Here is a 27,596-nt window from a genome sequence, read left to right on the forward strand (position 1 = left end):
TGCTTAAGGGAGCCACTCAGGGAGTCCTAATGGGAACTGCTGAAAGATAAACTGAGGCACATTAGAAATTCTAAGAGCTTATTTGAGTGAAAATGGATTTGAATCGGGCAGCACCCAGTCCCGCAGATAGAAAGGAGCTCGGAGGTTCTGTACTCGTAGGCAGCCGGGAACAGAATCAAGGAAGTTGGACGGGACCAAAGCGTGGGCTGGTTCTGGCGGGTCACTTTCCTTCAGGGGATGGCAGGAGTCAATCGGGCTGATGCTCTAAGTAAGTAGCATTGATGAGTCATTCCTGATCGGCAGGGTTAGGATTCCGTTTCCGGGAGAGACAGTCATATCTCCGTGGGGTGACATGGGGTAAGCGACTCTCTGCTTGGAGCCTGTTGTCTTGTTTTCAACAGAAGCCACTGGCAGAGACAAAGGCAGGTGACCAGCGTCTACAGGGAAGGGGGAAAGGGAACTGGTTTTGGACAACTGGAATCTGGCTTCCTGACGTTGCTGGTGCTTTATGAAGAGTAGCTTCAGACAGAAGTCCACACTTCCTCTGCCTCCCCAGTACCCACCCCCCCCCCCCCCCAACACACACACACCCGGCTCCCTGGACACACAGACTTGGAGAGTTCAAGTATCCACATCAATAGGTCTTAAACTCATACAGCTTTGGAGTAGGAAGGGCCACATGATCATCCGATTTGACCTCTCTCGTTTTCTACGTGGGAGCTCTGAGTCCTACAGAGATTGTGTACCCTGCCTAACTTTAGTTTTAAGGAGAGATGGGCTTTCGGGACCATGAGAACTTTGAATTGGCTATTACAAGCCCCCTGCTTTCAGCGACCTTCTCTCTGGGCCCAAGAAGTCCTCACCCGATGCGTCCTGTGTGAGACATGGAACAGTCTGGGTTGGGTCTGTGTCTCTCCCAGCTGTTTAGGACACTCAGATGAGGCTCCAGGTTCATGAGAGGGGATTCAGTGCTCATGACCAGGCAGCTACTTACTGGGCGGTGCTTGGTGCTTTTCCCCACCTGTCTGTGTCCTATGTACCCTCAAGGGGCAGATTGAGTTCATGTGCCCAGGACACATATTCCAACCACCACAGCCTCATGGCCTCTTCCACTGACCTGGTTTTTGGACCAAAACACCAATATTAAGAGTTTCTAAATACCAGGCTCCATACCTACCGCAACAGAATCCCTTGGGAGGAGCCTTTCTCAAAATACCAATTCATAGGCCCCACTTCTAGAGATTCTGTCTTAGTGGGACAGACCTGGAATAGAGCTCATTGCTCTGTATTTTTCTAAAACTCCTACAGGTAATACTGGTGGGAGCCAAGTTCTAGAAACGATTGCTTCCTACCATTAATGAAAATATAAATGAAATTTTTGGCTATTTACTTAGTGCCAGCTACTCTATGAAATCCTCCCTAATTATCCCAAGAGGAGGGTGCCATTCTCTTTTGGCCAGGAACTCTCACAAGGTCACAAAGGTTTTGAGTGGCAGGACTGGGCTGGCATCCTCCCCATTACCTTCATTATTTGACCTTGAGCAAAAAAGCAAATCTCTTTATTTACTTATTTTTTTAATGTGTGTATTTATTTTGAGAGGGGCAGAGATAGTGTGAGCAGGGGAGGGGCAGGGAGAGAGACAGGGAGAGAGAGAATCCCAAGCAGGCTCCACACTGCCAGTGCAGAGCCCTATGTGGGGCTTGAACCCATGAAGCTGTGAGATCATGACTTGAGCCAAAACTAAGAGTCGGTTGTTTAACTGAGCCACCCTGGCAGGTCAAAAGCAAATGTCTTAAAGGCTTGTGTGTTTCCTCTGGTAAATGAAGAAAGAAATGGCCATTTCATGGGGGTTTTGTACAGAATGAATCAGTGCTTAGGACATCGTGAAACATACGTGGGGCGCCTGGGTGGCTCAGTCGGTTGAGTGTCTGACTCCTGATCACAGCTTAGGTCACGATCTCATGGTTCATGGGATCACTGCATCGGGCTCTGTGTGGACAGAGCCTGCTTGGGACTCTCTCTCTCTCTCTCTCTCTCTCTCTCTCTCTCTCTCTCTCTCTCTCCCACTCTCTGCCCCTCCCCTGTTCATTCTCTCTCTCTCTCTCTCTCTCTCTCAAAATAAATAAATAAACTTTTTCAAAAAGGACATTGTGGAACATACAGAAAGCACTCACAGTTTGTGTGTGGTATTGTTTTGGGTCACATGGGAACATAGTTACCTCCCTGAATATGGTTTAAAAAACAAGTTTATGGTGTAGTTAAACTATGACAAAGTGTATGTTGTCTGGACTCCAAAGGAGTCCTCTGCTCTGGAAGTGTTACTGTTTACAGTGACAAAATACTTTCGCTTGTCACTTGTCATTTGCTCTTCAGGACCCTCAGGAGTTATTACTTTGTAATGCATTTGCAAAAAAATAAATAAATAAAAATAGCAGTCAGGGAACTCAAATGAACTGCCTTAAGTTTGTATTTTTATTAGGTCCATTCTGATTTATCAGAGGTTCTAACCTTATACGCCCATGAATATTTTTGTTGACTCAAAACCCCAAGATATTATTTATCTTTACCCTAAAGCAAAACAATTTATCCCCTACCCTGCCTCTCTGATCCTCCCCCACCCTCCTGTCCCTCCCCAACCTCATCTAGAAAACACTCAGGAATGGGCCAGGGTGCATTACGAGAACCCCCTTGGGAAAAGAGCTCCTGTTTGACTGTTTTGAGTAAGTTTGGAATTTTTCATTTTATCCTAAGGTCAATTTACCCACCCTAGAAATGACACATCTTTGATGAAATGTCCTGGCGTAAGATAGATCGTTGGTGCGGTGAGACAGGAATGAGACACTAAACATGGAACATATAGTACAAAACACATCATTTCATTGACCCAGCCCTGACAGTGGACCCCCGAGTGATCTGTCCCCTCTGGGCCACTTCGTCCCTTTCCTTGGGAAAGCCCTCGAAACACCGTAGTTTCTCCTGGTCTGTCATTTCTCTGTTCGCCTAGGAGCTTTCTTTCTGAATTTCATCCCTGCTCTCTCTACGTTTTGTTCCATTTCTCTTTTCCCAGACTAATTTAAGGACATTACGCTTCACATTTGGCAGTCTTTCATTAATCTTCCATAAATGTTGATATATTTCTCCTTTAATTCCTGCTAAACTTTATAGATCTTGCAGAAATGTGGCCCATGTAGCTTTTAGTGCCTCCGTGGTAAAACATCCTCTTTAGCAAAATGTATTTCAGTCAGTTGCATTTGACAGTAAGAAATGTTTCCTGAATGGTAAAACCAGAAGCTGGATCAGTATAGGTTACGCTCCATCGCTGGGGCCACTGACTCAGGACTTCGCTTTTCAGGGTGCGCAGTTTCTGGGGCTCCTTGCGGACACAGAGAAAGCTCTTTCTTTGAGGTTGGGAGGCTGGGGAGGGGAAGGAAGGAAAGGAGAATGTGGGGAGACTCACGGTACTCTTTGTCCACAGACAAGGAACATCCCTTCCAGATCTGAGAATCTATCAAACCAATAAATTAGTATTAAAAGAATCAGAACCATGGCACCATTTTAATAAAGCTTAATTTCTATGGATGTCTGGTTTAATTTAGTCAGTTCCTTTCTTCTCTTGGTCCCTCTCTGCACCTCCCCCTTGCCTCCCTTTGTCTGCTTGGTCCTTGGGTTTATTTCCACTGGCTGTGGGTTAACCCACACTCCTGGACTGGTGTTCAGGCCAGCTGTTCCTTCCCCCCCCCCCCCCTCCCGCAGACCGGGCTTCCAGGGTTCTTGTTCCAAGGCCAGTGCTGGATGCCTGAGTCCTGTGGAGGACGTCCCAGCGTGTTCCCAGCGTCCACACACAGATCCACAAAGGATTCCATCCTGTGGCTTCATTGCTCACAAGATTCTCACTCCAGTGGAAATTTGTATTTCCTCTCTGAAGCCAATATGGTTGTTTCTCTTCTTTTCTTTTTATTTCAAGATTTAGGCTCTTCTAAAATTGCATTTCACTTCTGTGTCTGGCTGCCCAGTCTGTGTAACGGGGTTCTTTTCCAGCAGTTGTATTTTCTGTGCATTTCCTCTGAGCTTATTCCTTACCCTGAATTACTATGCCTTGATATGCAATCCACAGGGCTTTTCTTTTGAGACTTCTAAAATATTTCCAACATGGGATTTCCATGATATTAAAAATTTTTTATTATGAAATACATCATCCGCGGGGAAGAGGATATATAACATATATTTAGAATTTAAAGAAAAATATTGAAATGAGCTCATATGTACCCATCAGACCACATACCAAAGAGAACAACATTGGGACCTCTTCACATTCCGTGTGTCCTTCACAGATCACGCCCCCTCTCTCCCTGCTTGCGCTAACCACAGTCTGGATTGGGTGTAAATCATTCTTGTCGCTTTCATACATGTATGTCTCCCTAAATAATATATTATTTACTTGCTTTCCGTGTTTGATTCTCATATAAATGAAGTCATACTGCCTATGTTCTCCGATTTTGAATGTTTTACTCAATACTATATCTTTGAGATGCATCTAAATTTTTACATAGAGCTATATTCACTCATTTTTACCATATAGTAGTGTCTGTTTTTTTCACAACAATTTTACACAACAATCTGTTGATCCTTTTTTTTTTTTTCTCCTGGGCATTTGTGCCGGTTTTAGTTTCTTTGCTATTTTAAAAGCATTACTTCTGAACATTCTTTTATGTTTGCTGGAGTAGAATTGCTAGCTGGTAGGCTCTATACATCTTTAAGTTTCCTAGGTAGTTTTTTACTAAATTATTTTCCAATCAGTGCAGTCAATTTATCCTCCAGTTAGCGGAGGATAAAACTTCTCACTGCACATTCTTGCCAACTTGCGGTGTTGTCCGACACTTACATTTTTGCTAATCTGTTGGTTGTGTAGTTGCGTATCACTGGGATTTTAACTTGCATTTCACTGATTACTAATCAAATGAGTACCTTTCATACGTTTATTGACCATTGGTGTTTTCTCTTCTGGAAAACGCATGTCTATGACTTTTGCCAATTTTTGATTGGCATTTTGTCTTTTTCTTTTTAAATTGTAGTGTTTTTTTTTCTGAACACAAATATTTTATTGTGGTGTATTTTGCAAAAAAAAATATTTTTCTTAATCTCTGGCCTGCGTTTCACTTTCTTTATAGTGTCTTTTGTTCAAAGTATGTTCTATTTTTTTTTAAATTTTTTTAAAACGTTTATTTATTTTTGAGCCAGAGAGAGACACAGCACGAACAGGGGAGGGTCAGAGAGAGAGGGAGACACAGAATCTGAAACAGGCTCCAGGCTCTGAGGGGTCAGCACAGAGCCCGACGCACGGCTCGAACTCACGGACCGCGAGATCATGACCTGGGCCGAAGTCGGACACGAAACCGACTGAGCCACCCAGGTGCCCCAAAGTATGTTCTATTTTTAACAGAGTTGAATCCTTAAGTTTCTTTCTTTATGATTTTTGCTTTTTTTTTTTTTAAATATTTATTTATTTTGAGAGAGACAGAGACAGCATGAGGGAAGGGACAGAGAGAGAGAGAGGGGGAGACAGAGAATCCCAAGCAGGCTCCATGCTGCCAGCACAGAGTCTGGTGAATGGCTCGAACTCACAAAACCGTGAGATCACGACCTGAGCTGAAACTAAGAGTCAGACTCTTAACACCCAGGCACTCTTATGATTTTTGCTTTTTGAGTCTGGTTTAAGGAATCTTTTTCTACCTTGACGTCATGAAGATCTCCTCTGATACTTTATTTTAAAAATTTTAAGTTTTGGTGCACCTGGGTGCCTTGGGATTCTCTCTCCTTCCCTCTCTGCCCCTCCCCTGCTCGTGCTCTCTTTCTGTCTCTCTCAAGATAAGTAAACATTAAAAAAAATTAAAGAAACATTTTAAGTTTTGTCTTTCATGTTTAACTGAGAATTCTAGCTGCAACTGATCTTTGCAAATAGTGGGAAATAGGTATTCAATGTTATTTTTTCCACAGGGCTAACTAATTTCCTCCTCATTACTTATTGAGTAGAGTCTACTTTATTGACTTTTTTCACAAAGTCAATTCTGTCACCTATTCAGTTTCTGGAATCTCCATTTGATTGCAGTTGTCTATGTATCTTACCCTGGCCCAAATGACACAGCTTTTTACCAGACTTTTTAATAATCCTTGATTATAAATTCACAATCTTGGGGCACCTGGGTGGCTCAGTTGGTTAAGCGTCCAACTTCAGCTCAGGTCATGATCTTGTAGTTCATGAATTCGAGGCCCGCATCGGGCTCTATGCGGACAGCTCAGAGCCTGGAGCCTGCTTCGGATTCTGTGTCTTCCTCTCTGCCCCTCCCCTGCTCATGCTCTGTCTCTCTCTCAAAAACAAATAAACATTAAAAGAATTTAAAAAAAGTAAATTCCAATCTTATCCTTCTTCTGTATTAGCATTTTGGCTATTCTTAAACTTTGCTTCTTAGCTATAAGTGTTAAAATCTGCTCAGAAAAAAACAGAATCTTCTTTGGAATTGAATTGAGTGCAAAAATGATTTGGGGAAAATTGACACCCATGAATGAGTAAGACGAATCTCTCAATTTATTTAAGCTTTCTTTAATGTGTTTCAATGACATCGTTTTCGCCCTAAACCTTTTGTCTTCACATCTTTGGATACATTTGTCCCTTGTACATTTTATCATCATAAACACACACACATATGCAAAATGTTTTATAATGCTTTCGTAGGCTTTATAGCCATGCAATTAGCTTTTGCAGATTAATCTCATTCCTGGAAACACTGCTAAATGATTTTATTAATTCTAATGATTGATCTCCGTTTTGTTTTGTTTTTCTATGTAGACAATCATTTGAAAATAATGACAGTTTAATTTTCTTTTTTCCAATCCTTATACTTATTATATATTTTTTTGTAATCAGATCGAGCTGTAATCAGATCGAGGCTCCAATGCAATGTTGACTAGAAGTGACGACAGTGGGCTTTTTAAATCTTATTCCCAATTTGAAAAAGAATGCTTTTAATATTTGCCATGAAATATGGAGTTGCTATAGTTGTTGGCATATACTTTTTACCAGATGAGGGAAATCACATCTATTCCAAGTTTTCTAAGATTCTATTTTTAGAAGTCCTGAATATCAGCTGAATTTTATCAAATTACTCTTCTGTATTTATTGAGATGACCATATATATTTTTTAGTCTTTTTATATATGGTAAGTCACACAAATGCATTTTCTCATACTGAACGTATGTTGGAATAAGTCTAATTTGCTAACAATGTATCATCTTTTTATACATTGCTAAATTTGATTTTCTGAGAGTGTGCTCAATAATTTTTTATCTAAATTTATGAATGGAATTGGTCCGTAATTTTTATATAGTTATAATTTTCTTGTCTCATTTGAATTTGCAGCTAGATTATTGCTATAGAATGCATTAGCAATATTCCCTCTTTTTATAGTCTTTCAAAGGGTGTGTGAAAAATTGTGTGAACTTGCCAATTTTTTAAATGTTTGGTGGAACTCATCTATAAAACCATCTGGAACTGGTATGTTTTTGATGAGTAGATTATTAACTGGTTATTCATTTTAATGAATGATTTTAGGTAGAATGTTTTACTAGTGATTTGGATCAGGTACTGAGCTAGTCAGGGTAGATTTCAATCAACAGTCCTGGAAGGATCTGGAGGCCTACTGTCCCTAGAATTAACCGTTAGTTGGTGGATTATAGAGAGGTTTATGGGATCCTTGAGGAAGGGTCAAATGTGGTCCAGGTGGCACTTGGGGATCAAGGTAGGGCCTCTTAGATGCTAATGTGTAGATGTTTTGATATTTAATAACTTATATGACCTGTATTACATTAACACAATGTGCCCTGGCTGAATACAAGATTTTTCTAAATTGGCTTAAAAAATTTCTATTTTTCTAATACATTTCTAATAATCAGCTCACTTTACTCGTATAAAATTGTCATAATATTTATTTACTATCTATTTAATCTTTGGTGCATCGGTGACTCTGTTCTTTTATTCCTAATATTGTGTTTTGAGGCCTCCTCTTCCTGTCCTTGTCTTTCTCTGTGATCGGTTTTGCAATAGGTTTTTATTAGACTTTACGAGGAACCTACTTTTGGATTTGCTGATGCTTTCCATTGTATGTTTGCTTCCTGTTTCATCTGTCTCAGCTCTTACCTTTTTTTTTTCTTTTGATTAATTAAAAAAATCAGCATTAATTTAAATTTCCCTCCAATCCAGCTTTTCCAGCATTTTCCAGATTTCACATACGCCGTTTTCATTGTCATTGTCATTCAGTCCAAAGGTGTTCTGAGCTGAAAGGGTTTCTCCAGCTGTTCCAGCTACCATTTTGCTGGAATTCAAGTGATCACTGGTCCTCTTTAACATCTCTGTGAGGATTAGGAAAGAAATGATTATTTAATTTTCTCATTAGAAATTGGTGTAACTGAAGTTTTAAATCAAAAAGAATCCTTTGTTTCTCATTATGCTTGCCAAAATGCCAGAAATGAAATAATTAAATAAAGGCATGGCTCCTTTTGACAATCTGTTAAAAATAAACAGGACAATTTTTCTCTCTTGCTTGCTTGCATGCCCACCCCATGTATTTGTTCCAGCTTTATTGAAATATTATTGACACATAACATATGTAAGATAAAGATGTACAACGAGATGATTTGATGTGTGTGTAGATTGCAGAGTGATTACCACGATAAGGTTAGTTAATACCTCCATCCTGTCACATAATTACCTTTTCTGTGTGTGGTGATAACATTTAAGATCTACCCTCTTAACGACTTTCGAGGATGTAGTACAGTATTGCTAATTATAATCACCATGCTGTACATTAGACGCCCAGAACTTATTCATCTTATATCTAGAAGTTTGTACCCTTTGACCAACATCCCCTTTTCCCCTCACTTTCCTGCCCCTGGGAACAACCAATCTACTCTCTATTTCTGTGCGTTAGGCTTTTTTAGGTTCCACATGTGAGAACATACAGTATTTGTCTTTCTCTGTCTCATTTATTTCATTGAGCATAATGTCCTCAAAGCCCATCCATGATGGGCAAAAAGTAGGTTTTCCTTTTTGAAAAAATATGGCCAAGTAATGTTCCATTGTGTGCAACTATATACACCAAATAAGAGAAAGAGGAATATTGATTCATTGAGAAATAAAGACAGAGACCTTGAGGCAGCCCTTATGAACACAGAGACCCCAGATGTGCACACACACATAAACACACACATACATTCACACAGAGAAAAAGAGACACACACGTGGGGCCTGGCGATGAGAGAATAGACAGAAAGGGAAAGGAGAGAGAAGAAAGAGGAAAAAGCAGATTCACACAGAGAAGGAAAAGCAGAATAAGAAATACCCAAAGGGAGATCAAAGTTTAAAAATACAGAAATAAGGGTGCCTGGCTGGGTCAGTTGGGTAAGCATCCGACTCCAGCTCAGGTTATGATCTCGTGGTTCACGAGTCTGAGCCCTGCATCGGGCTCTGTGCTGACAGCTCAGAGCCTGGAGCCTGCTTCAGATTCTGGGTCTCCCTCTCTCGCTGCCCCTCCCCTGCTCATGCTCTGTCTCTCTCTGTCTCAAAAATAAATAAAAACATTAAAAAAAATTGGAAATACAGAAATAGGCCAAAGGATACAAAAACACACAAATATGCAAACACACACACAGACACACACACACACACACACACACACGAAGAGAGAGTGTGAACCATTGTGAATGGATGTGAAATTCAGGAAGAGTCAGGGGCTCAGAGAGAATGGAGCTAGAGCCGCACACGGAGGCAGAGAGGGACAGAGACAGCCATACGGAGGGAGAAAGACAAACTAGGACAGACACGGACAGAGGGATAGAGGGCCGGGGTTGGGCAGGTGGAAGACAGGAGGAGAGAATAACAAGACGGAAAGATGGGGAGAGTCTGTGAGACATATCTACAGACAGGGAGCTGGAGAGAGGCCGGAGCCAGCAGCCCCCAGAATGAAGTAGTAAATAAATAAGAAAGAATAAAGAAACCAGACAGCACCAGTTAGCGAGGTCAGGTATCATCCTATCTCTTCCTTTCAGCTCTTCCCTGTGCTGGAGGACAAAACACGGAGAGACAAACGCAGGCAGAATAAGGAATTGGGTCAACCTCACACAATGACTTTTTCAATATGGTGCGAAATGTCCAGAGAACATACTTTTTTAGTTTTCCTCTAGATGTTGGCATTGGACACTAGTGGTTCCAGTCAGCACAACATCTGGAAATGAAAGTTATATAGACGCCCCGGGGACCTGGATTAATCACCTTCCCTGCTGCTTCCTCCAATGAATCAGCAGCAACTTCGAACAATAAAACAGCCCTGAACTGGTGATTTCTCAAGGGTTTGTTAATGATGTGGTTCTCAAAAAATATATCAATTAAAAAGTACCTATTGAATGGCATAATTTATCACCCCATTGCTGTGTGCTGTAGGGAAATTGTAAAAACCAAAAAATATACTTCCAGCATGTAAGGAATTCATAATTTAGTTATCGAAGATTAGACAAATAGATTACTATCTCAGAGGAAAAATAAGCCATGAAATGTTGAGATTCTGTGTATTTATTCTACTTATATAAATGTATAACGTTGACTAGAAAATCAGTTCTATGAGGACATCAAGTTTTATTTGTTTTGTTCATAAGATCCCCAGAGCCTAGAATAGTACTTGGCATATAGTAGACACTCAATTTCTCATTGAAGGCATCTAAATGGCATTGGGGGTCAGACAGATTTATCTTTTACTATTTATCAGTTGTGTGGTCTTGGGCATGCTAGTTAGCTCACCTCAGTCTTACCATCTGTAAAATTGGATGACAACCTCACCACTGCCATAAGTCATCATGAAGACTAAATCGGGTAAGATATGCAAACACTCAGTCCACCACAGGAACAGTGGCAAACAGTTCAGAATGGCATATGTTATTCTGATTTATTACTGTCCAATTATTAACATAGCTTCTACCTCAAAACATGTTGCCGCTGGGTGAAAATCACTATAGCACTCCAAAAATTAAAATTGTATCTGGTTCAAAAAATATCTTATCATTCCAATTTTGGGGAATTAAGAGGACTCTTCCCTCAACCAAAATGAGTGAGTGCATTTGAATGATATTGTAGGAAATATGATACGTTGTCTTTAAATTCATAGACTTCTTATTTGGCTTACAAAACTGTATCGTATTAATGGCATCATTCGCTGCCGTATCACCAGCGACCGTATTTGTATATGCACAAAAGAATTCTAGTTGTCTCTGTATTTGTCTGGTGTGATTCTGCGTGGAGGTAAAGGGTCAGGTCCCAGAAATGCAGATGTAAGAGCTAACTCGAACATCCCAGGGAACAGTGACCGATATTTCCAGTCACGTCCAATTGTGCTGCTGGCATAGAAACACACGGAGTGACGATGCTAAAAAAAGTCAGCACATTTTCAATTCAGATTGACACAATTCAAGAGATAGACATAACTGACATTTGTTCAATAATGTTCAAGGATGTCAAAGAATCTGTGAAAGAAAGTTTGATATCTCTAGTCAGCTTAAAGTCAAGTACTACACTGGGAAAATATGTTTCAGGCAGATGCAGATGTTCTCAGATGAAATGTTCCTTTAAAAACTTGAGGATGGGGGCGCCTGGGTGGCTCAGTCAGTTGGGCGTCCGACTTCGGCTCAGGTCATGATCTCATGAATGTGAGTTCGAGCCCCGTGTGGGGGCTCTGTGCTGGCAGCTCGGAGCCTGGAGCCTGCTTCGGATTCTGTGTCTCCCTCTCTCTCTGTTCCTCCACTGCTTGCATTCTGTCTCTCTCATTCTCAAAACTAAAGAAAGATTAAAAAAAATTAAAAAACAAACAAACAAAACTTGAGAATGGCGTTCAGCCTTGGCACACCCAGAGCATCACTTAGGCCGGCCTCTTGGTAATCAGTCAATCAAACAGCTCTTGCCCATGGCTCTGTGTGTGTGTGTGTGTGTGTGTGTGTGTGTGTGTGTGTGTGCCTTAATTTTTTGGTTGGAATTTGGTCACAGACAATGTACCGACAGAAATGAGATCTCTGTTGATATAGTTGAGACCCCAAGAATCACGAACTTAACCTTTTCTGGCTGCACTAGCCATTTACCACCATTCACACACCTGATATACAGCCAGCTAGGAACTTTGATCGTGTTTCGGGACATCACCATGCTTTTCCTTTTGTGTGCTAACTCTCAGGAGATTTCCACCACATCAAATATTCTCCTATTTTCTTATTTGCTTGTTCACATCCTACCTCTTCATTGAAATCTGTCTCAAATGACACCTTTATAGCCTTCCTCATTCTACCATGAGGTATAATTTCTCCCTTACATGAAATGCTCTCAGGCTTACTACTAAATTGTAAGGTTCTACATGGCAAAACCTCTTTCCACTTACGTTTGTATTTCCTGTAGAAAGAGACTCAAGACGTTCCAATAAAAGGTGCTCACATTAGTGATCCCAGCTGCTCTTTCCAACAGATATCCATAACTTTGCATGTAAGCTGACAGGGCCCTCCTGCTGTAGGCAGACCATAATTCTCCACACCTTAGTGTGGGCATGCATTTGGCTGTGGCCAATGGCATGTTGGTACATGTTATGGGAGAAGAGACTTGCAAAGTGCTTGTGTGCCTGGCCTCCATGTTCTTGCTCTTCTGACATGACATGAGGAAGCCATTCGCAGGATGAGGATGAGAATATGGGACATACTGAGCAGAGTGTCTCCAGGTAAGATGCTCCAGTCAAGACCTGGAGAGCCCCTTGGCCTTCCAACAGGCATATAGGCAAACTCAGTCAAGATCAGCTGAGATGCAAAGGCAGACATGTAGCAAATAAATGTCTATTGTTCCAGGCCACTGAGTTTTGGTTTTTTTAAATCTTTTTTTGGGGGGGGGGGAGATTGAGTCATTTATTGATCATATTTGGAAAAAGAGTCAAGCTGCAAACAGAAGTCCAAGAAATTTATCCATTGTGGATATTAACTGGAGGTTGAAAATGTACTTAAATTTACAAGCAAAACAATTTATCTCACTTTAAAAATGTCACATACTTCAAATACGTTTATATTGTATATAAAATACTCACTAACCACACTTTAACAAAAACATTACATTTAAGCTTATATTATGTGCAAGGTACTGCACTAACTGCTTTATGTATTCGGCAAGGTAGGGGCACCTGGGTGGCTCAGTCGGTTAAGCATCCAACTTCGGCTCCGGTCATGATCTCGCGGTTCGTCGGTTTGAGCCCCACGCCAGGCTCTGTGCTGACAGCTCAGAGCCTAGAGCCTGCTTCAGATTCTGTGTCTGTCTCTCTTCCCCTCCCCTGCTCATGCTCTGTCTCACTCTGTCTCTCTCAGTCTCTCAAAAATAAATAAATGTTAAAAAAATTATATTTGGCAAGGTATCAGGCCACTGAGTTTTGTAGTTACTTGCTGCACAGCAATTTTGTAACACCAGCCAATGGTCAGGTACCCAATAAATGTCTTCAAATAAACTGTAATACAGTTATTTTCTAGATTCTCAAATTAAATATTTAAGGATTAATTTACTCACACTTAAAATGAGGAACAGTGAACTCTCGGAGACATTATGGATTCATTAAGTGCACATTATAACGAGACTAAGCGCACAAGCTACAGGGGTGTTGTGGTTCTGGGAAGTGTAAATTTCAGAGATGATGACCTGTGGAAAATGTGGAGACTTATAAGTGAATGGCAGTTGCTTTGTTGGATTTAGAACTGGCCAATGGACATGTCCCCAAAGGAGTGGAGTGGGAAACGTCAGTAGGGAAGATGATTTTTAAGCGAGCGCCAGTCTCCAGCATCACCCATACCTGATCGATTCGTGACTGTTCAGTGTTCTTTCTGAAGCATGAAGCCCAGCGACAAGCTCTGCATATGGGGGCCCTACACCAAGTGTAAGGACTACAGAAATATCAGGGGTGCTGGTGATGGTGATGGTGATGATGGTGACCCGTGAGGTTCTGGCCATCCCTGGCTTTCTCAGATTTTATTTCACGACACAATCTGAACTTTAAAATCCCTGTTCTGCCTTTTTACGAAAGTCATATTAAGGTGGGGATTTTTTTGACATGAATACCATCGGAATAAAATAAAATGACTGTAAATGTCAGGCAAGAGAACAGACCATTTGTCTTTACTTTGAACCCTAAAGCTCAGTTCTCTCGAAGCCCTAATAATAGGCTTATATTTATAAAAAGTATGTTCACTATTGACATCTTTTCTCATCCCCAATCCAGCCTTGCGAGACAAATAAAGGTGTGTATAAACATTCCCCCCTTCCCCCCCCCCCCACCATTCAACAGATGGTATAGTTACAACCCAGACAGACCAAGGTATTTTCCCCAAGGTTATACCAGAAATGAACGGTAGAGCCGGGATCAGAATTCGGGTCAGCTGCCCCAGGGCATATATTGCTTGATGATATTGTCTCTCACAAATATATGTGGCAAGCTTCTTCCAAAAATGTAGTGCAAATGGAAGAAAAGCTTCCAGTCACCACACCTACCATAACCTTCATGCAAGTTGTCATATAGATAGCTGAGGTGCCGAGAGTCAAGTGAACAGAGTTGGCCGACGTGTGTGATTTGAGTGGTGAAAAGCTTTGACTGCTGAGCTCAGGTGTCTCTGGGTTGTGAGGCTGCATCTCCTGGACAGAAATGGAGGCAGAACGAAGTGTGCATCTAAATTACTGTCACTTGTTATTGATTTACTGATGGCTTCTAAAAATGTCGCATTTGAACTGTCAGTGAATTTGCCTACTGTTGGCACGAGTGATGAAAGCAAGTGTGAACCATAATTGATTAGGCCTCATTTGCTTATCTATATTATGCTAATTAGATCTGCAATCTTTCCCTTTGTACCATCACCCAGTGACAGAGTAAATCAGGGTGATTGGGATGCAGATAGGATTAGAGGCAAGAATGTAAGATTGAACAGCCCCATCTTATCAGAGAGGAAGTTTGTTTCTTGATGATACTTGTCCTTAGAAATAGAGCTTTATGTGACTCCCTTTCCTGGTGTTTTCTTTGGGATGGCTTTGCTGAAATTAATTTTAACTTTCTGGACCCAGACCTTGAACGCTTTTGGGTAAACCCTGTCCTCTGGCTAGTGATGATGTGATCAGAGTGAGAAACCTTTTGGCAAGAGACTAGTACCGCATTAGAGACTCTCCCAGGCAACTTCTGATAGTCCCGGGGGAACCTCAGTTTATTCTCCCTGACCTCCCACCTGCCCACAGGAAGTGAAGATTTTCTTCCATTTTGCAAGAGGTTAACTGGACTTCAAAGGCCGAAGTGTCCCGGAGTCTAAACTTTTAAGAGTTTGCTTTAAAAAAAAAAATGTAATGTTTATTTATTTTTGAGAGAGAGAGAGAGTGAGCAGGGGAGGGACAGAGAGAGAGAGAGACAGAGTCACAGAATCTGAACAGGCCTCAGGCTCTGAGCTGTCAGCACAGAGCCCGGCGTGGGGCTTGAACTCATGAGTGGTTAGATCATGACCTGAGCCGAAGTCGGACGTTCAACAAACCGAGCCACCCAGGTGCCCCTGGAGTCTAAACTTTTAAATAAACTTTTTAGTGGCGATACTTATATAACTTCAACACAGCACGTAGACCTAAGGAGCGTCCGATGCTGGCTTAGGGGAATCCACTAACCTCCAAGCATGTGTTGAACACTCACTTATTGGCCAAAGTATGGTTATTGGGCAATCTGTGTGACAATCTCGTAATGTGCTTGTTAACGTAGAGACTTGTGAAGCCCACCCCAGCCATTTCTGAATCAATCTCTGGCATTGGCATCTGAGTAGCCACACTTTTAACAAATTCTCTGGATAATTCCTATTCGTATCAAAGTGTGAAAACTATGGTCTTAGTGGGATTTGATCACACGGAGCATAAGAAGGAGATTCTGGCCATAATTAGCTTCAAATCTAGATAGGATGATGATGATGATGGTGATGGTGATGATAACATAACAAAATTAATAAACAAGATTATTTTAAAATCTCAGGGAAGGAACATTAAAAAAAGCATCTAGTCTAGTCTAGTACTTGTCAAATGAATTTTATGTCTCAAATCCCATAAGGAACCCGACACATAAACTGTTACTGTTGAAAGGGCAGGGGACCTGATGCCCTGTCATCTTGGTCACTCTCTTTTTTTCTCACCGTGGCCTCCAGGAATATGAGGGACTTTGTGTTTCCCCAGGGAAAATCATGATTGTGGAGAACAAGTTGAAGCAACCAACAAACAGTAGAAAAGATGCTCCAGCTCATTAGCCATCAGAAGGATGCAAATTAAAACAACTCTATACCCCTCACATTGGCAAAAATGTAAATGAGTTGGCTAGACTAGCAGGCGTGGAGTGCTCTTAAACGTTGCTGGTGAAATTAAATGCTTACAGTATTTATGAAAGTTCTGACAATATACTTTTTCTTTGATGCGGCAATCCTGTTCCTGGGGATTTATCCCACAGAAATGAGAGGACAAGAACACACGAGGATGTTTATTGCAGTGTTTTCTGTTGCTAAACACCGAGAACAAATAAAGGCTCATCGATAGGAAAATGGAATTGTAGCCCACCCGTATGATGACAGGTTATGCGGTCATTAAGATGATTAACGTAGTCCTGTGCCAGGAAGCTTAGAGAAATTATCAGCATGTATTTTTACTTGAGAACAACTATATTTTAGCAACACCAAATTTCGTAATATCAGGCAAGTCCTCCATATAGATATATTTTATCGTAGATGCATGTTTTTATATGAGCATGTTTTATATGAGTTGGAGGGTTGTTCATGTTGTTAGTGTTGAGCACTGGAGCAGAGAGGAAAGGAAGATAAAGGGGAAAACACTGTGTAAAGAATATGGTCTGTGAGGGGCGCCTGGGTGGCTCAGTCGGTTGAGTGTCAACTTCAGCTCAGGTCGTGATCTCATGGTTTGTGAGTTCGAGCCCCGTGTTGGGCTCTGTGCTGACAGCTCAGAGCCTGGAGCCTGCTTCAGATTCTTTGTCTCCCTATTTCTCCGCACACGCCCCACCTCACGTTCTCTTTCTCTCAATCTCTCAAAAATAAATAAACGTTAAAAACTTTTTTTAAATAAAAAAATTAGGGTCTGTGGTATAAACACAAGCTACATCCCATTTATGTGTAACTGTGCATCTGTCATGTACATGCAAAATGTGAGATAGAAAGATAGTCGCCAAAATTATTAATAGTGGTGGGATTTCAGTTAACTTTTATCTCCCTCATTATTGTGTGATTCCACCCTGCCCCCGCCCCCAGCAAAGACATGTTGTGAAAAATAAAAGCAAAACTGATTTTGTTCAAAACTCATTTTGTAAATAAGAAATCTAAAAGTCCGGGAAATGTGAGTGAGGTGATTTACCTCTGGTCAAATAATAAGTGAATGACAGAGTATGGATCAGAACCTTGCTCCCCACCAGCACTAAAGATCAGCAGTTTTTGCTGATGTAGCTTAGAGAGATTATCAGTACACAGTAGACAGACCCTTGTAGATGGTAGGACATAAATGAGTCTAGGGATGGAAAAATAGCCCATAAATACCATTTCAAAAAGTACCCTCGAAGAAACGGTAAAATGAATTTGTATATGTTTCGTATGTATTCATACATACTGATTTGGAAGTAGAACAATGGACGTTATTCTGTTTGTCATCCAAACTACTTCTACAAGATTCAAGAACTGTGAGATTATGGTAGAGTCCACTAACAGGGCAAGCCACTTCTGTCCTAAGACACAGAGGTTTTGAGTGTTAGTCTGACCTCATTTTTCAAGAAAAGCTCTACATTCTAAATGTTGTTTACAATTTTCTTTTTTTACTATATTCCACCGTTTCATAGGAGTATAGTTACAAAAGTCACAAGGTGTATTTTAAGCTGGGAATATTTTATAATGCTGCCAATCTTTCTCACCTGAGGAAACAATGTTATGGAATAAAAAGATACTCAAAGAAGTTCTCAAAACAATATTATCAGTTCTATTCAAAGCCATTGTGTTTTTTTTTTTTTAATCACGGCTTACTGGTTTTATGACAGTAAGTATTATTAATATACAAAGAAATTAACCAAGTGATTAAACGTTGGACTGGGGGCGCCTGGGTGGCTCAGTTGGTTAAGTGTCTGACTCTTGATTTTGGCTCAGGTCATGATCTCACAATTGGTCATGAGATCGAGCTGGGCACGGAGCCTGCTTGGGATTCTCTCCCCCTCTCCGCCCTTTCCCCACTCATGCTGCTCTCGCGCTCTCTCTCTCTCTCTCTCTCAAAAAAATAAATTAATTAAAAAAATGGCGGGCCAGGTTAATTATTATGGTCCTGAAAATGAGAGCACATAGCACGATCAGGGTTCAAACCCTGGGCAGTCAGCTTCCAAAACTTGTACTGCCCCTCACTGATTCCATTATGTGATAATCCTGGCCACTGCTAATGTCTACTAGTTCAAACCTTATTAAGCATGAGACGGAATTGACTGTGTGGTAGTCCAGTTGACTTCTTTGGTGATTCCAATCAATGAGGCATTTGTACAGGTTCTCAAGCCAGACACCCACTGACAGGCCTGATCGTTGGAAGGTGTTATGAATGGTGTCTGACACATTTAAAGTGTTTAATAAATGCTAACTATTATAATTACGTGCATAACTTAGCTCCCAGCCCCTGCGTATGGCTGATGAGTTTTCTCATGGACAAAGTTCATCTTGTCAGCTACCAACAGCCAATACTACCGCCCACGACAGTATCCAAAAATGTGAACCGTCACGGGTAAAGCAGAGCTAAGTTCCATTGCTCTCAGCTGAAAGGCCTCAAGGATCTTGGTCTTGCCGTGATTCAGTGTGGCCTGTGGGCAGGGCCGACTAGTCCCCATGGCCTTTCAGGCACATTAGACACACCTTCCCCCATCACGGAACACGGATTGTGTTGGATCCAGAAAGCTGCCACAACAAACACACAGATCTGCGATGTCTCTTATGTGAACTGTTCCTCCTGAGATGTTGTGCTGTATGTGGAGGTTTCACTAATCCGCATGACTCCTGAGAGCCTCGGGTTTTTACGGATTGTTCAGCAATGTTTAGATATCATGGTATAACACATCCACTAGATCTTTGAGGTAGAGACTCACGTAAACCCGCTTCTCCTAACGAGATTATATCACAGGACATATGTTGGGAGAACAACAGGAGTTATGTTATAGGCTTTTTAACTTAATCATGAAGAAAACTGCTTCCTTTGAATTATATTCTTCTATGCCTAATTTACCAAGTATAACCAAACCTATGGGAAAGTGATATCCTAATTAGAAAGAAGCCGTTATGCTTATTTAACATTCCCTTCTAATGGTTATTACTTACAGATAATGCTGGCTCCTGATAATGTTAAAGCTTTATGAAAACTCTGTCCACACAAAAAGTTAATGATTATAACCTGCTAAAACTGTCCAGCCTGAAACTATCTTTTGAAGTCACTACTGCTGTTCCTGCTTCTGATCCAGGCACGTGTCCCATGGTCTAGCTGAAGATTCCTGTTGCTCACAGAATCAGTCCTACCTGGCCTACTCCTGCCAGACATAAACCCTTCTCCAGTTGTGCGTTCAACCCTTGGAGCCATCAATATCATTCATTGCTCTTTATTTCAGTTCAGTTCTCTCCTTGCCTCATTCTTTGAATTGGATATATGCTGTTCTCTCTCCCCCCGACCCCACTCTCTCTCCCTCTCTCTCTCTCTCTCTCTCTCTCTCTCTCTCATGCAATTCTCTTTATATGACAAAGATCTTAGCTGCCCTTGATGACCAGCCTTTTCCTTTCCAGATTTACTACAGTGTCTCCTTAATGACTTCCTCATTGAATTGACCCCCCAAATATCTTTCCACATTAGCTCTATTCTATTGGATTGTAAGCTACCTGGGGGTAGAGCTTGCGTCACATTGATATCATGTCTCCAGAGCTTATCGTGTTCAGCAAATAAATTTCTTGAATGTTATTACATGAAATTAGAATGACTTAGGAGGTTGTAGCAATAGTCTAGATCAGAGAAACCAAAGCATCAAGTGTGAAATAGCTCAGTGCTTATGAGGCAGAAAGTATGTAAGATATGCAGCCAACAAAATAGGGTTGGGTGACAGACTAGGTTCCTGTCTGAATGACTGAGAATATGCTTGGGAGAATGGCAGTGACCTTGAGGGGTGTTGTGAAAGGGAACACATTATCAATTCCCTCAGTTATACCCATGAGATTATTAGGCTAGGATGGATCTAGACCTTACTGGTAGGCATGAGCTCACTCCCGAAGATCGATGAATTATGGGAAAGTTTAGAAATGGAAACCACAATGCTAGTCTAAGTATATACTCCACAAAAGGGAGTGGATCTCAGCCTTCTCTACTGACCCAATGGATGGAAATCAAGAAACCAGAAAATTCAGAGAGATAAGTTAGCAGAAAATCTTGTGAGGGTGAGGGTACAGGGTTCAGTGTTGTCGATTGTCAACTCCTTTGAGCCTCTCTTTATCAGGGTCCTGAGGACCCAAGGCAAGTTTCTGTCCTCAGAGCGGGGGTGGGGGGGGGGGCGGTCATTGGAGATGATCCTATTGTATTATGGAAATGAATGGTTCTTCTTAATGTATGGGGTGTCCTCACAATTTACTCATGCGAACCAGAGCAGCTTCAAGCATTATTTTTCAATCCCTTTTATTAGATGTGCTGGGTCTGACTCAGCAGACTTCAGGGACTGGCTGGCCTCTGGACCTGGCTGATGCGGATAACTGCATTTATTAAGTTGATAGGCACAGCGGGGCCGTGTCCCCATCCCAAACCCCATCTGTTTTGAATCTTACCCAGTCACTACAAGCACATGGCTTAAAATCTGATGAAACAGGTTGGAGGAGGTGGTGATTTTAAAGAGGTTCTGAAAATAAAAGCATTGTGAAGGTAACTGATATATTCTTCCACTCGTGTCATTTCCTTCCTTAGAGAAGACAGGGTGAATTATTTGGGATTGGGGAGAGGCAGCAGTTCAATAGAGCAGAGCAGGCTCCACGTTTGAAGCCAATGGTCTGTGTTCGAGTCTCGATCCCAGTATAAGGCTTTATGTACAAACCATCTGTGTAACCAACTTACAGAGCTGATTTGATCCATTGCCGGTATACACATCAAACTATTTTTATATTTTTATAGTGTTATGTCCTTATTATTTCAGGGGGAACCTGTTGGCTTTTGATCTCTTCCAGGATTTTCTTTTTTAAGTTTTTTGGAGTCAGTTTTAAAGCTTCTATTTCATAGTAATTTAAAGGGCAACTGTATTCTTTTTAATTTTTTTTTTAACGTTTATTTATTTTTGAGACAGAGAGAGACAGAGCATGAACAGGGGAGGAGCAGACAGAGAGGGAGACACAGAATCCGAAACAGGCTCTAGGCTCTGAGCTGTCAGCCCAGAGCCCGACACGGGGCTCGAACTCACGGACCGTGAGATCATGACCTGAGCCGAAGTTGGACGATCAACCGACCAAGCCACCCAGGCACCCCAAGGGCAACTGTATTCTTATTAAACCTCTTTATTGGTTGTCACTGATCCCCCTAGATGACGAATGGACAGAAGTGGAGTCTCTGTGTAGCACGTATGGGACCCATGGGGAAGAACCTCCTCTGCAGAGTTCCCTGAGGTGAGGGAACTTTCTTGGTTCTGGCTTCTTCCAACCCCTCAGCCCTCATGCACAGGGATATGCTTCACAGCTCTGGACTGCTCTCCACCGGTGGCCAGTAGGGTGTTGGCAAGGGAACTCCAGCAAGTTCTTTCTTTGGGTCCACTTGGTCAGGGGGAAGCTAAACATGGCTGCTCCCTGGTTTCTTCTCTCCTCAATTCTTCGTCCCTCCGTTTAAGTAGGCGCAGGTCACATGTTGCAAATCCAATGCCCGTGCAACCATCCATCCAGACACTGAGATGTCTCATGCCCTTTCTTGTCGACATGGCTATCTTTGGAGTTTGCTTCACTTGGCTTTTGGTAGGCAAAAATACCCCTTCCTACCCTTCTTTAATGACAAGGCAGAAAAAAAGCCAGACTGACACATTTCGATTGAGTTGATTGTTGGCTCTTAAGGAGCCCTGTGAGTACTGTTTAGATCCGTTATTGGCAGATTTCTTTAGAATATAGGTTAGGGTGCCTGGGTGGCTCAGTTGGTTAATTGTCTGACTCTTGATTTCGGCTCATGTCATGGTCACACGGTTTGTGGGATGGAACCTTGCATCAGGCTCTGCACTGATAGTGTGCAGAGCCTGCTTGGGATTTTCCCTCTCCCTCTCTCTCTCAAAATAAATAAATAAACTTAAAAAAAGAATATGGGTTATTTATCATCTCTTTGCCCCCCCCCCCCCCCAGTTTGAAGCCGATTCCCTAATTCCATAGCCAAAGAAAATATCCCACTTACTATTATTTTACATTTAACTTCCGTGTGCTCAGAATTTTTTTTTTTTTTTTAAGTTCTCTGGGGGGGAGAAAAGTGTTTTCTCTGAGGGCTGGGAAGAACTGTAACTAAAGCCATTAAAACGTCATTGTCACTTCTGGGATTGTCTCCCTGGGATATCACTCCGGGGAAGGCGCTAGGTGTCTTTTTGATAGCCTGGACCCTCTGGCACAGTCCCTTTATCCTCGTGGCTTCTGAGTTGGTCCCTGACCTCCAAAGATTACCCAATTCGTGCAGAATCCTAAACCTACCAGATCTTTGTTATATGCCATTACGTCCTTTCTTCAGAAGGAATTTCGTTGGAGTTCATTGTTAGGCACAAGATCAAGAGAAGTTATTAGTTAATTTTGTTTGTTTGTTTCCTCACATGATGACATTAACACTAAGACTATATGCTTCATGATGTTTGCAACATTTGAGAATTAAGACCATATATGGAAAGAAGACCAGTTGTGCATATAAAGTGTTATTAACGGTGATTAATTAGGGCACAAAGCCAGTAATAAATACTAAGTGTCAAATAATAGGCTCCAATTTATTTTTACCTTGGGCATTCCAGGTGTCTGCATACATTTTTACTGAGTTGCAAAGATGCATGGTCTAGTGTAGGCTGTGTTCTGATCTTCACGGAGTGTTCCTTTCCTTGGGAAGAAAATGCAGTTATGCCCACCACCAAAGCTAATTTTAACTCAACTTTCTGAACAACTTGACTTCATACTCCATTGTCAGAAAGGGTAATTAATGAACCATCAAGAAACAAAGGTTGGATAGCTTCCTCTTCCTTTTTCACATGCCAAGCCATTTTTCTTAATGGCAGAGTTCAGAGCTGAGTACACACACAGGCTAAAAGGAGCTTATAGGAGGTGGATGTTTTTATCTTTCCTGTTGGTTGCTGTGTTGAACTTTCTGGGCTTTGTGTGTTGACTCAATTTTCATTTCCTAGTCAGTTCTACTCCACACCTGCTCTTCAAAGGCATTCCCTGCTTTCAGAGATGAGCAAACTCCAAGGCTGCCTTGTCCCATTACAGGACGAAGGGGACTGATTAATTCTCAAGCATGTTTATTAGCACCTTAGGGGCTGTGGAGCCTGCTCCCACTTCTGCGTTTGCTCTGGGCCTTGCCCATGAAAGAAGAAAATTAAAACAGTGCCACCAGTTTTTCACCTGTGAGGTGGTTTTTTGGGGTGTGTGTGTGTGTGTGTGTTTCTTTGTGTGTGGGGGGGTGAAAGGGCCATGGGCAAATGGAACATCTATGAACATAAAGATGTAATAGCAGGACTTACCCCTTATTTGTCAACGGGGCCCTGTTTTGAAGGCATCCCCAAATGTGGTGGAAGTTATTATTCAGTGAAGTCAGAGAGTAGACATGATGGACACGTTTCAAGAAGAAGAAATACCATATGATGTGGTGGGAACAAAACGCAGAACCACAGGGTAGGAACCGTTTCCTTCTCCCCTTCAAAGTGGAAATAATTGCATTTTTTGAAGAGTACAAAAGTAATTCATGGCCATTGTGAACATATTAGAAAATACAGAGAAAATTTTTCAAAAAGGAGAATAAACATAATCTTAGCGCACATGTTTGAACAAATAGCTACCAATTCCTTGTGCTCCAGCTTTATTCTTTGGAATCACCTGTTTAGGCATGCCTTAGTGCTCCCCAATTCAATGAAATTCCCTGACTTGGGGGCTCAGGACCATGATGCTTTTCTTCACGGACTTGCTGGTAAGCATAAATGACTCAATTGTGCATTTGCTATAGGACAGACCTTATTCTGGGGACCCAACAAGTATGAGCTTATTTAATTCTGACACCACCACCGTGGGGTGCACTTTAATATCATGTCTGTTTACAGATGAGAAAACTAGGGCTCAAAGAAGTCAAGTAACCGACACCACTCACAGTTATTCAGCAATGGAGGTAGGAGTGTGAACCCATGACCTTCAGCGCCCATGAGCCCTGAGCCTAACCTTCACACTTTACTGCCTTTCTCTTGTAGGAATGTGAGGGGAATCCTCAGTGATAATCTGGCTCTGTAGATTATCAGATAAATGGGACTACGAACAAGATTTTCTTTTCCCTAGAGGACTACACAGGTCAGTCTCTTACCTCTGGTCTAAGATCTACTCAAATTCTTTCCTTTCCCCAGGTTAAGAGACCACTGTGTCCACAGGGAGGTGTGGTTAAAGTTTAGGTGCCTTGGGCATGCAGAGGACACAGGATTCAGCCTTGCATGTTGGTTACTTTGCAAACAGTATTGTATTGATTTTGGCCCTAGCAATGGGAACACGAGCAGCCACACATTTATGTGCCCTTTTTGCTCAAGTGAGAGCAAAGTCTTAATCAGGCCCAGACATTTAGAATCCTATATTAAAGAGAGATATATAGATATGAATCCAATAGATGGTTGCTTCTGTCATTTTACTTTAATTGTAATTTTGCAACTTCAACAACAGAAGATCCATTAGGCTTTCCCCCTCAATCAATACACAATATATTATCAGTCTAGACGACCAAAAACGACTTGTATAAAATATCAGCGCGTCACATTTTCATTATGTAAATGGAACTCTGCAGGAGAATTAATTGATTATTCAGTTACTATGGATCAGTCTCAGATGTCTTAGTGAGATAAGAGAGAAACTTATCAAGCCTCTCCAGTGACTATAACTTAAAAAGGAACAAGGTAAAAAAAAAAAAAAAAAAAAAAAAAAGAGAGACAGAAACACAGAGCACATTTCGCTTTCATTGGCAGCCTGGGCGACACCTATGAAATGTTGAGAGAGAGAAGAAATCCATTACCAAGTTTATCAGCGATGGAACGTCGAGAGGTATTAGGGCTGGTTACCGTTTGATATCAACGTTTACAAACCACACAAACAAAACCGTGATACAGGCAGCGAGCGGCTCCCCAGACTGTCTGGGCCCCGAGTAATTCACACCTGGACTGTCTATAATTATAGCAGGGTTGTTTAAGTAATATATGGACCCATTTCTTTTTTCTTGCAGGGGTGGAGGCTGGGGAACGAGGGAGAGTTTTATCTTTAGCTTCATGACGGAATGAAGAAGAGATATGAGAAGGCGAGTAGGTTCTTCTTTTTCCCTCCCCTTTTAAGTATTGAGGAAAAACAAATGTTCCCATTGCTACTACAGAAATATATGGGTTTGGTTGTAAATGGATGTGCTTTGTTTTTAGGAAACATGCAACAGCTATATACGTGAGGGTCTCCTGGTAATAGTCTGTGCCACCCTTGTTCCGATACTGGCCTTGCTCAGAGATGTTTTGAGACCTTTTTTTGGGGGGGGGGGGGAATTGACTCCAGGACATTCACAGCACCTTGTCTGGAGCGGTCTGAGTGGTCAGTCTGGTGAAGACTGTGTTTAGGTTTCACAGAATAGTCAAAATGCTTTACATACTGAGGGAGGTGAATAAGAAGGCTGTTAAGATTGAGTAAGATTTCTCTGTTTCACAATGAGGTTTTAAAAAGCAGCAAAACTGCCTGGCTATAAAACATAACCATTTCTTTTAAATTTTATTTTGTTTTGTTTTGTTTTGCAATGCTCTGAAGGCAGGTTACAAAACATTGGAAACAAGGACAGCATTGGGGAGGACTATATCATGATTCCTAAAGTGACCATTTTGAGAAGCAGTCATCCTGGCTATTTCAAATATGACATTTAATACCAACCGAGCCAAATCAAGTCAAATGACCTTAGGACTTTATATTTACTTGGTGTGTAGGCCAGGCAGAACTGGTAAGAGCCAGGGATGCTTGGCCAATAGAGATATAAAGTCCTGCCTGAATTGAGCGACTCCTATTCAGCTTAACCACCTTGTTGCCAGGTAGGAAATTAGTGCCAATACGGCTGGATGTTCTGATTTTTTAAAAAGAAGCAGGAACCATAGGGGCGCCTGGGTGGCTCAGTTGGTTGAGTTTCTGACTTCGGCTCAGGTCGTGACCTCAGGGTTCAGGGGTTCGAGCCCTGCGTCGGGCTCTGTGCTGACAGCTCAGAGCCCGGAGCCTGCTTCGGATCCTCTGTCCTCCTCCCTCTCTGCCCCTCCCCTACTCACGCTGTCTCAAAAATAAACATTTAAAAAAATAATAAAGAAAAAAGCCGGATACCTAAAAATTGAATGTGAAATCCCCTGTGTTTAAATATTGACAACTTATTCACAAGTTTAAAAACCATAATGCAGGCCTGACGAAACAATTTTGAGGAATTAGTTTTGCCCTGGGCCACCTGACAGCTTCTGGGTTTGTTGCTGATTTTAATCACGAAAGTCCTTAAAGGAAAGGGGATGGTAATGTTTCTGAATGTAAGAGAGACAGGAGGCAAGGTGGGTAAGGGCACTTTTTACTTTTTTGCTTCCGGCTCAGTGTTTTCCCTCTGCTCTCAGGAGGCTCTCCTGCTCAATGAACACAGTTACTGAGGGCATGCTGTATTTCTTTCTTTCTTTCTTTTTTTTTAAAGTTTATTTATTTTTGACACAGAGAGAGAGTGAGCATGAGCTGGGGGTGGGGTGCAGAGAGAGAGGGAGATGCAGAATCCGAAGCAGGCTCCAGGCTCCCAGCTGTCAGCACAGAGCCTGACGCGGGGCTCGAACTCACAAAACGTGAGACCATGACCTGGGCTGACGTCGGACGCTTAACCAACTGAGCCACCCAGGCGCCCCAAGCATGCTGTATTGGTGAGCAGCACAGCTGACCAAGATAGAGTCCTTCCTCTCAAGAAACCCACAACCTGATTACGGAGACAGAATAGAAACTGAAGGAAATATGCAGAAGAAAGCCTTTACTTCCATAGTGAATACATATTCAAATACTATATGTTAAGTCCCGGGAGCTCTGAAGGGAATACATTGTCAGGTGCGGAAGGGGGTGGTGGGGGAGAGCTGAGGGGGCCCAAGGATGCTACACAGGAGATGATTTATTCTCTAGGCCTTCAAAGAATACATCAGACTTGGATAAGTGGAAATAGTCAGGCATATGCTCTCTCTTAGAAATTTCCCAATAGCCATTAAAAATTGATCACGCCTTT

General features: G+C 41.8%; 1 long non-coding RNA gene across 1 annotated transcript in view; it reads left to right on the forward strand.

Moving 5' to 3' along the window:
* LOC128313065 (uncharacterized) overlaps nt 1-26,847 on the forward strand; it is a 38,586-nt gene extending 11,739 nt beyond the window's left edge. The window contains exons 2-3 of the long non-coding RNA XR_008293226.1: nt 24,556-24,652; nt 25,566-26,847. This is a non-coding gene — a long non-coding RNA (uncharacterized LOC128313065). The remainder of the gene's footprint in view (nt 1-24,555; nt 24,653-25,565) is intronic.
* The last annotated feature ends 749 nt before the right edge of the window (nt 26,848-27,596 follow it).

Source organism: Acinonyx jubatus, chromosome E4 (assembly GCF_027475565.1).
Source record: "Acinonyx jubatus isolate Ajub_Pintada_27869175 chromosome E4, VMU_Ajub_asm_v1.0, whole genome shotgun sequence".
Classification (NCBI taxonomy): Eukaryota; Metazoa; Chordata; class Mammalia; order Carnivora; family Felidae; genus Acinonyx; species Acinonyx jubatus.